The 11,141-nt window shown below is 38.2% G+C and overlaps 1 protein-coding gene and 1 long non-coding RNA gene across 20 annotated transcripts in view; one reads left to right on the top strand and one right to left on the bottom strand.

The window, feature by feature from the left end:
• adgrl3.S (adhesion G protein-coupled receptor L3 S homeolog) overlaps window positions 1-11,141 on the top strand; it is a 1,276,319-nt gene that overhangs the window by 130,352 nt on the left and 1,134,826 nt on the right. For all 19 annotated transcript variants that reach the window (XM_041579809.1, XM_041579790.1, XM_041579795.1 and 16 more), the window contains exon 2: window positions 2,968-3,108. The gene's annotated coding sequence lies outside the window, so the exon portion shown is untranslated. The remainder of the gene's footprint in view (window positions 1-2,967; window positions 3,109-11,141) is intronic.
• LOC121399345 lies at window positions 38-10,532 on the bottom strand. Its single transcript, XR_005964935.1, has 3 exons — window positions 10,484-10,532; window positions 7,876-7,957; window positions 38-1,127 (listed from the first exon to the last, which is right to left on the bottom strand). It is a non-coding gene; the product is annotated as an uncharacterized LOC121399345 (long non-coding RNA).

Below are 11,141 nucleotides of genomic sequence, written 5' to 3'. Positions count from 1 at the left end.
TATATATATATATATATATATATATACTCCTCCGAAATCCCAGCACTCACGACAAATGTTCACTCGGCCTGGGTGCATGCCTCGCAGCGCTGCATACAATCCTCCTCCAAAGAAGCCGCACGACTCAGGACTTATAATAAAGTGATGAATTTATTAAGACACACTAACGTTTCGGCTGCCACACCAGCCTTTGTCAAAGTAACACAATGTTAAAACATTTACCTATAAATACCCCACCAATGGCGCGAAAATATCCCAAACCCTCCCACTCTGACGTATATGCATGTGATTATACTGACAAACTGCTACCCCCACCTTAAAACTCCATAAAATTTCAATCAACAAATAATATATCATTTAGGTTAGTGAAATCCACACTGTATGGTAAAAAAAGTATCAAAATGCGAATCGCTTCAATGTCTCCGAAAGTGACCATCCGATACATTGTTGTGATGAAGACAAGTGTCAGCACACTGATGATCTGTAGTGCCCATCGTGGATAATGTTATAAATTATTAATAAACCACAGTTAAAGTGCACATCATTAAAAAGCTAATGGTCAGCTTAAACAACTGAGTCAAAACAAGCTTACCGCTATTGTATAGTGACAACCGCTGTGCCCATGTGACGAGCCCTTACCGTGTCAGCCTCATATTTACCCTGCTTAATACCGCTAAGTGCAAACAATCTCTCCGATCCTGCGGTCCCAGTGGGCCCGTAATTAGCTCGATCACCCAGTGTCAGAATATCTTACCCCGTGCGCCCTTTGGTCGACCCACACACAGAGTCATTACGCGCACTGTTAGTGCGTCAAACGCATGCTAACATGCAATAGGATATCCAGTTCATTCACCCCTCTGAGTCTGTGTGAGCGTAGTCTCCACATTAAATGCAGTAGTAGATCTATCGGTTGACATCCACAGTCTATCAGGCGCACTCCTATGTTTATCCACATGAACTGCAGAGACATCCCCTCTCCCAAATAGCCGTATCATCAGGCAAGGAGTCACATAACGCTCATAGACAGTGGATCGATCAGGGTCGTTTGTGTAATTATTCTCCATATCCAACGTATCCAAAATCGCACATCTAAGTGTGTCCCATTCCAACCCCATCGGGAAAGGTCACTAAAAAAGAATAGACACGAAATAATAAAAAAAGACACAAAACAAAAGTACCAAGAACGAAAGACATAACAGGTTAATCAACAAAATATATCCTTAATACCCCATACCTAAGGTGTATATATGTACTATCAGTGTTATATACCCAAAATGCTTATTATGGCCAGAGTCATATTGGACACCCCGAGTGGTGCTATCATAGGAAATACGAGGGTGAACTCGCTCCCCCTAACTACTCCACTACCCAAAGTCGGGTCAAGGGTCAGCAGTCCATGTTGGTCTTCGTGGGACCCCTCAGCCCGGTTTAGTACTGTCCCCCTATGCGGACCCAACCAAATCCAATAATCTGACCACTCAATCTGAGAAAAAAGTATTTTCTACAAGGGTACATCTATATGTGGTATTGCATCGATCTCTATATTAAAAACAATAACTGCATTCCTATATTACTAGAGTCACAGAGCATACTTCTGCTGTAGTTATCATTATACCAAATTAGTAAAGGAATGTAAAAATCCAGACAAATAGCATAAAGACATCCGATATCCACTATCCGCTCAATCTTAGATAATCACTTTGTCCCCTCATACTCAAACTTCAATCATAGCTTATGGGCACCACCTGGTAAAAGGAAAATAAGACAGTTAAACTTCCATCATATATTGTGAACACCCCCTAATAAAAAGGAGAATAAGACACCATCTCATTAAGTCCACCCGGGCTGATCGTATTCAACCTGTGGATCCATCTCAATTCGGCTTGAAACAGTAGTTTCTCACGATCACCACCTCTCGTCGGTATTGGTATATGATCATTGATCATGCATCGAAAACTCGCCAGGGTATGTTTATACTCCAAGAGAGAAGCGATTGACCTTTATAACCACCTTCACCCCGGACAACAAATCGCTGGTAGATGCCATACATACGCATTGGTCCGTTTTAGAGAAAGACAGAACTTTACCACCTATCTTTCGATGTAAACCACGGATTTCATACAAAAGGGGACGAAATTTACGGGATCTCCTGGTAAAAACCGACCCCACACATTGCTATCAAAGTGGGGGAACAAATACGTGGCTAACGGCGGCCAAGAATGGATGTTACAGGTGTCCTTCGTGCATCACTTGCAGTCACTTGATAGTAGGCCCTTCCTTTAATCATCCACATACAGGGAAGAAAATTGAGATTAAGTATAGGCTTACCTGTACATCAAAATTTTTGATTTATTTCATTAAATGCCCCTGTGGACTGCTTTATGTGGGGAAAACAATCACTAACTTACGAGATCGGATGGCTAATCATCGAAGTTCAATACGACAGGCATTGGAGACTGGCAAGGCAGAAACCCCGGTGGCATCCCACTTCTTGGAGTATAAACATACCCTGGCGAGTTTTCGATGCATGTTTGGTTTGGCGAGTTTTCGATGCAAACATGTTTGGTGGCTAAATAAAAGGGGATACTCCCCAACTGCATTAACCAGTGTGTGTGCGGATCCATTTCCTATACACATACGTTGCTAAGGGACCCGGCCGGGTCAACGGAAGAAACGCACCACCAGTTGCAGGATTGGTGAACTACAGGTGTGCGGTAGGAGAAATTACATTGTATTTAAGATGTATACATTTTAGGCATCATACTGTTCAGATTAGATTTCAAAATTCAAATTCTGAAATTCACCGGTGTGCATGCACCCAGACCGACACAATAGATCCAGGTGCAAGCAAAGAAGGAAGGCATGTGTGTAATCCTAGTTTCTGAAGCATAACCACAATATTTACCACTGCAGGGTAATTTTTTTGTTACGTTCTTTTAACTTTTTTAAAAATTTGTTTTATTTTAGATTCCACATGTGATTCCTTTGTCTGCTATATGTATTTGGAATGCACTGACTTGTATGGTTCCCTGTAAGCTGCTAGATACTGGAGCTGGGTAGATTTTTCTTTTCTGAAGAAGTATACATGCCATGGACATTCCAAGCATTGTGAGTACCCCTTGATTCCTATCTGACTGATTAGAGTAATAGAATTTTATTTTCCAACTTTTTATTTACAATTTTTTTAATCAACTTTTTATTTACCATTTTAATAGAGTTGTAACATTCTCATTTTAGTTTCTCCAGTGTATATTTTTAGTAGAATTCAGTAGTGAACATGTACTGTGCTCAAGTTGTATTAGATAGGGAGAATAGTAAAGAAAAAGAAGGGGGGGGGGAGAGATAAGGATTGAGGAAAAGGGTTCGTGGCGGGAAAGGAAGAACTCTCGCTATATAATTTATTCTTACTAAGCTGTCTAAATAAAATATTATATATAATAATAATATATATATATATATATGTTTAATCAAACACTTTACTGAATCTATACAGTACTTGCATTATGTCTTGTATATCACACCGGTAATCTTCAGAGCAAGTTAGGTGATTTATAAAGGTGTGTAAAATTATGTATGTGTGTAACTTTATATAGCACTACTTGTATAACATGTGGGGCATATCTACAAGGGCTGTGGAGTCAGTACATAAATCCTTCGACTCAGACTACTCAGTGTATGGTACCTCTGACTACTCTGTTTTTAAGAACAGTAGCACCAAAAACTGAAAGTGTATCAAAGTAATTAAAATGGGATACTGTTGCTTTGCCCTGGTAAAACTGGTGTGTTTGTTTCAGAAAGACTACAATGATTTATAATAAACAAGCTGCTGTGTAACCAGGGAGTCTAAGGCTCTAAATTACCCTAGCAACCATGCATTGATTTGAATAAGAGACTGGAATATGAATAGGACACCGCCTGAATGGAAATATGAATAATAAAAAGTAGCAACAACAATAAATGTGTAGCTTTACAGAACAATTGCACCCCCCCATTTAAAAGTCGGGGAGAATCACAAGAAAGAAAATCACAAAGGCAAATAATTTAAAAACTATAAAAAAAATGTAATGAAGACCAATTGAAACATTGCTTAGAATTGGTCATTCTATAACATACTAAAAGTTAATATAAAGGTGAACCACCCCTTTAAATAAATTGACATAACCTACAAATACTTAGGGGCAGATGTATTAAGGGTCGAATATCGAGAGTTAATTAACCCTCGATATTCGACTGGCGAATTAAAATCCTTCGACTTCTAATATCGAAGTCGAAGGATTTTGCGCAATTCGTTCGATCGAAGGAATAATCGAAGGATTTTAATCCATCGATCGAAGGATTATCCTTCGACCAAAAAAAGATAGCCAAGCCTGTGGGGGGACCTTCCCTATAGGCCAACATTGACTTCGGTAGCTTTTAGGTGACGAACTAGGGGGTCAAAGTTTTTTCTTAAAGAGACAGTACTTCGACTATCAAATGGTCGAATAGTGAAACGATTTTTAGGTCGAATCGTTCGATTCAAAGTCGTAGTCAAAGGTCGAAGTAGCCAAAAAAACATTTTTTCTTCTATTCCTTCACTCAAACTTAGTGAATGGGCCCCTTAGTGTCTACTAAAGCCAGTATAATGTTATCCTGCATTAAAAATGGCATTTACTCAGGGATTGCAAACATACTTTTGCCTCTTTGTAGGTCCCATGTAAGGCCTCACCTTAAATATGCAGTGCAGTTTTGAAAGAATATTCATGAACTGGAGAAAGTGGAGAGATGTACAGCTAAACATTAATACATAACATGATATAATGAATGCCCTCATTAGTTGAACTACACGCTGCTATTATTTGAAACAAGCTATTATAATTTTGAACACTGCTATTATTTTGAACAAGTCTCAATTAATGATTCAATTACACAAAATCAGCAGCGTGACTGTTGGGACTGTTGGTTTTCTATAACTACTAAATTATTTGCCATGTAGAAATATAATTTCTACCAAAAACGGTTTGATTGATCATGTTATTGAGTGTGTATCTACTGTATATATAGATATATCTATATAGCTATATAGACCAGCACAACAATGTTTTGGTCCTCATGAGGACTTACCTCAAGTATATACAAATACAATGTAATTTCAACTTTAAATACCATTGTCCATACAAAAACAAATCCGTGCTCATTACACAACAATCCATAATTATGTGATATCCAATCAGTGACTTTTAAAGTGAATTTCAATTTTTACCACTCCATAAATATCATAATCAGTGGGTAACCAGGCTAGGTTCTCTCCTGCACTGATGAGATCTAAAAGATCGAAACAGACTGTCTGCAAGTTTGGATATATGGCTCTGAGCTATTTGTCTGTATCTGTGCTATAAAACCAGCAGTTTTGTTTTCAGAAGTCTTTATGTTGCTTGCATTAAAGGAAAACTATACCCCCAAAATGAATACTTAAGCAACAGATTGTTCATATCAAATTAAGTGACATATGAACGACTTACCAAACTGGAATATATATTTAAGTAAAAACTGTCCTTTGTGTTAGGGATGCACTGAATCCACTCTTTTTGGATTCGGCCGAACCCCCGAATCCTTCGCAAAAGAACCGACCGAATACCGAACCGAATCCGGGTGGGAAGGGGAAACCATTTTTTACTTTTGTTTTCTGACAAAAAGTCACACAATTTCCCTCCCCGCCCCTAATTTGCATATGCAAATTTGGATTCGTTTTGGCCGGGCAGAAGGATTCGGCTGAATCCGAATCCTGGCCGAATCCTTAACCGAATCCTTGATTCCTAGTTTGTTTGCACAGTGAATCGTATGATCCCAGGGGGCGGCCCTTATTTTTAAATATTCTATTTAGGATTACCCAATGGCACATACTACTAAAAAAGTATAATATTATGAAAATGGTTTATTAACATGAAGCAGGGTTTTACATATCGGCTGTTTTTTGCAATATCTTTTTATAGAGACCTACATTGTTTGGGAGGTATAGTTTTCCTTTAAAATGTGATTGTGCTGTTCCAAATGTATCCATAAGATGTCACCAGTATACTTTAAAAGCTCATAATCCATTCTTTTAAAATCCTATAAAGCAGGGGTTCCCAACCTTTTTTACTCGTGAGCCACATTTAAATGTAAAAAGACTTTGACAGCAACACAAGCAGGAAAAAGTCCATGGGGATGTCAAATAAGGGCTGTGATTGGCGGTTTGGTAGCCTCTGGACTGACAGCATACATGAGGCTCTGTTTGGCAGTAAACCTGATTTTTATGCAACCAAAACTTGCCAGGAATTCAAATATAAGCATCTGGTTTGAGGTCACTGGGAGCAACATCCAAGGGGTTGGTGAGCAACATGTTGCTCGTGAGCTTCTGGTTGGGGACCACTGCTATAAAGAAAAAGAAACGTGTGTAACTATTTTGTATCCACTAAGTGTGTATATGTGTATATATGTGTATATATGTGTGTGTGTATATATATATATATATATATTATATATATATATACACACACATATGTACATACATATATATATATATATACATATATACATATATACATATATACATATATACATATATACATATATAGATATATACATACATACATATATACACATATACACATATACATATACACATACACATATACACATATATATAATTTTTTTCACACTGCACACACCACAGAGATACTTCCATAACTTCTTACTCATTACTCAAACTTAGACATTGAATTAGTATACATATATAGTTATGCTATACAACCTTATCATTCCCCCTTTTGGTCACACCCATGACCAAAACTAAAATTAAACCATTATATATACTCACCTATGCTTTGAAGAGGGGCTAGGCCTGTCTTCAAAACCAAGAACTCATTCTTGACTAGCAGAATTAACATAACTACATGCTGGAGAATTCTCAATCCACCACAATTTGGTTAATTGCCTAACTAAACCGAATTGGAGAAACTGCACACCTCACAAGACCAAAACAGCGTGTCCTGGTGCCCGGTGGTAGAGGAATTGGCAACCTCTAAACCTAGGTACGTAGAAATTCACCGGCACACAGGAAGCAAGTTAGCAGTGCAATTTTATTAATGCAGTGCAAAGTTCGGGCACGCAGCTTTATCAAGCGCTTGACAAAGGGGCATGCCCCAAAAAGTTGCACTGCAAAATTGCAAGGGCTTGCCCTGCTAACTTGATTCCTGTGTGCCGGTTGAATTTCTACGTAATTGCCTAACTAAACTAATCACTTAAGTTTAAAAGAATCGACATGTAATATAACATATCTAATTCTCCAGATCCCCAAAAGATTCAATTCTATATATTTAGAAATATTGCATTTAGCAAAATGAAGTCTCCTAATCCAAGCCCCAGTGTTGTTGAATAAAGATGGTTCAAACAAAGTCATAGTAAAAGCATCTGCAACTTATTTTCCCAAGTGCAGTTCTTAGAAGTGATGAATCCTAGGGACAGGAACTTAGTATACTTGCATTTCCAAGATATAGAGGTGGACTTAGCTGAAAATTAGAGAAACTTATCGGTTCAGGATAGAGAAATTCTTGATGTCAGTGCAACAGCGGAAGACATTTGAAAAACAACTAAACATTTGAAAAACAACAAAACACCTGGGCCAGATGGTCTCTCTGAACTTTCTCCTATTCTAACTAATCTTTATAACAAAATTCTGCAAGGCTCGCCGCTATGGCATGAAACCAATGTGGCAAGAATAATTTTAATTCCAAAAGAAGTCAGAGACCCTACAGATTGCACCTCATACCGACCCATATCACTGCTTAATCAAGATATAAAAATCCTGACTAAAATAATGGCAGATAGACTACAGCTTATCCTCCCCAGAATCCTTACCGAACATCAAGTAGGTTTTCTTAAACATAGACAACCAGTGCAAGCCCTTCGCAAAATCCTCACGGTGGGGTACCACTGTAACCTAGAGAAAAGAAAACAAGGCATATTGTTAAATTTCGATTCAGATAAAGCCTTTGATCGGATCTCCCATATACATATCAGACGATTATTAAAATACCAACATGTTGCGATCCAAATGTTTAATCTCTTTAAAAACTTATACTTAGACCCATGCACATTTGTTACAGTAAACGGCCAAAACTCAGAAAGATTCATGATCAACAGAGCGACGCAACAAGGTTGCTCGCTCTCTCCTTTACAGTTCAACCTCGCTATAGACCCCTGCTAAGACATTTCTTAAAGAATCCGAACATTTCGGGTATTCCAATAAATCAAATTCATCTAAAAGTCACAGCTTTTGCAGATGATATTCTACTCTTTATACAAAACCCCAAATAGAAATTCCAACCATTTTATCAATTATACACAGATTTAAACAGATAGCAGGCTTTCAAATCAATGCCGGAAAATCTGAGGCACTCCCAACTTTATGATACCAAGCCACAGAGTTGGTCTGCAGACTTCCCATTCAAACAGCACAACACCATATAACATATATAGGCATTAAAATACCAAAACATCATAAACTAAATATCCAATCAATTATTGATAAGATACAACAAGAAACACAACAATGGAAACACCTTAACTTAACCTTTTTGGGCAGAATCCATTTCATCAAAATGTTTCCAAAATTATATGATAGACAACCTCTGGAAAGAGACAAATACAATACGATCTGCTGCACAAATATACCATATATTACGAACAACTATAAACATAGATATGGAAGATTCCCTCTTATTTAAATGGACAACGCTCACACCACACATCCACATCGCGGAAATAAAATCTCATATACGCATAACTCCATTATTGCCAACCAGCAGATACTAAGAAATGGCCTTACAACTTCTCCACAACTCTCATTTAATGCCCGAAAAACTATTTAAAATGGGGACTCTCCCCTCAGACAGGTGTATTTGATGCACAGCTCCCAAAGCGGATCTTTTACACATTCTCTGGTCATGCCCTCAAATACAAAACTTTTGGCTGGAAGTAACCTCCTATTGGATGCAGATAACACACAAAACAATCAACTAACAATGGAATGGGCCCTATTTAGAATTGTTCAATATTATCCAAATTTAAATAAAGGGGAGAAACACTTGGCAGCTAGGTTGGCGGCAGCGTCTCGGAAAACAATTTTACATAAATGGCTTTCCACAGAGGCCCCATCTATCACGCTCACAAAACAGAAACTGCACCATGTTTTTCATATGGACTGGCTGGAAGCCACAACAAAAAAAGAACAACAAGCAGAGAAATGTATCTCCACTTGGACCATATACATTAAGTCTCCCCCCACTACTTAGATACTTAACCACTGTACAAAATGGGGTTGTGGAAGCACTCTAAAGGCTAAGTAATAGTATATTTAAGTATAATGGAAGTGCTAGTTTTAATGCACATTCCCTGGGCCCCTGTCTCAAAAGTAAGTTTACAAAACAGGGGTTTTTAGTTACAAAGTTATGATCATAAAGTTGAAAAGCCACCATACCACGTCAAGGTAAACCCCACATGGCGGTCCCTAACTTGTTTGCCTTTCGGCCATAGTATAAAAAGTCTTACTGCATAGTAGCATTCAGTGTAATCAGTGTCTGTTAAACCTTGGTTTCAGTGAAAAGGATCTATCCTCCCCCGCCAGTATGCGGCTTTTAAGGGAGAGGAATTGTCCAACCAACGCCCATTTTTAAAAGTATAGGGCCCCATTAGTTTAAGGGGGGGTATGGGGTGCTATTAAAAACCACATGAAGCTCAGCCACAGCTTCTGGCAACAATACAATGTACAAAATGGGGGTGTGGAAGCACTCTAAAGGCTAAGTAATAGTATATTTAAGTATAATGGAAGTGCTAGTTTTAATGCACATTCCCTGGGCCCCTGTCTCAAAAGTAAGTTTACAAAACAGGGGTTTTTAGTTACAAAGTTATGATCATAAAGTTGAAAAGCCACCATACCACGTCAAGGTAAACCCCACATGGCGGTCCCTAACTTGTTTGCCTTTCGGCCATAGTATAAAAAGTCTTACTGCATAGTAGCATTCAGTGTAATCAGTGTCTGTTGAACCTTGGTTTCAGTGAAAAGGATCTATCCTCCCCCGCCAGTATGCGGTTTTTAAGGGAGAGGAATTGTCCAACCAACGCCCATTTTTGAAAGTATAGGGCCCCATTAGTTTAAGGGGGGGTATGGGGTGCTATTAAAAACCACATGAAGCTCAGCCACAGCTTCTGGCAACAATACAATGTACAAAATGGGGGTGTGGAAGCACTCTAAAGGCTAAGTAATAGTATATTTAAGTATAATGGAAGTGCTAGTTTTAATGCACATTCCCTGGGCCCCTGTCTCAAAAGTAAGTTTACAAAACAGGGGTTTTTAGTTACAAAGTTATGATCATAAAGTTGAAAAGCCACCATACCACGTCAAGGTAAACCCCACATGGCGGTCCCTAACTTGTTTGCCTTTCGGCCATAGTATAAAAAGTCTTACTGCATAGTAGCATTCAGTGTAATCAGTGTCTGTTGAACCTTGGTTTCAGTGAAAAGGATCTATCCTCCCCCGCCAGTATGCGGCTTTTAAGGGAGAGGAATTGTCCAACCAACGCCCATTTTTAAAAGTATAGGGCCCCATTAGTTTAAGGGGGGGGGGTATGGGGTGCTATTAAAAACCACATGAAGCTCAGCCACAGCTTCTGGCAACAATAAGTTAAGATAATTAACCACACATACCTTCATAAATACAACATAGTATGATATTGAAATTTTAAAAGGCAATTCACTGCTACAAGAAACAAACAACTATGTTCAAAATTTGCTTAAAGGAACTAGAGCTACTACAAGTTCGCCCCCCCAGGAGTCACCGTACTAATAGGCTTTTGACATCTTATTTAAGGTAAACAAACCTAACCTGATCTCGGAATTTGTTACATAACAATGTACAACTATGGATATGCAATGATATGTTAATTTGTTTTGTGTTTAATTTTCTTCTTTTTTCTCTAATTCTTTACTTCTCCCCACTAAACACATGTTATCTTGACAACGATAATTATTATGCACCATTAACTGGACATATAGAGTGTCCAAGAAATGTATAACATGTTTTTGAAAACCAATAAAAATAACTTTAAAAAAAAAAAAAAAAAAGT

The sequence above is a fragment of the Xenopus laevis genome, chromosome 1S (genome assembly GCF_017654675.1).
Source record: "Xenopus laevis strain J_2021 chromosome 1S, Xenopus_laevis_v10.1, whole genome shotgun sequence".
NCBI lineage: Eukaryota > Metazoa > Chordata > Amphibia > Anura > Pipidae > Xenopus > Xenopus laevis.
Note: the sequence above shows the minus strand (reverse complement) of the source record. Positions and strands in the feature narration are given on the sequence as shown.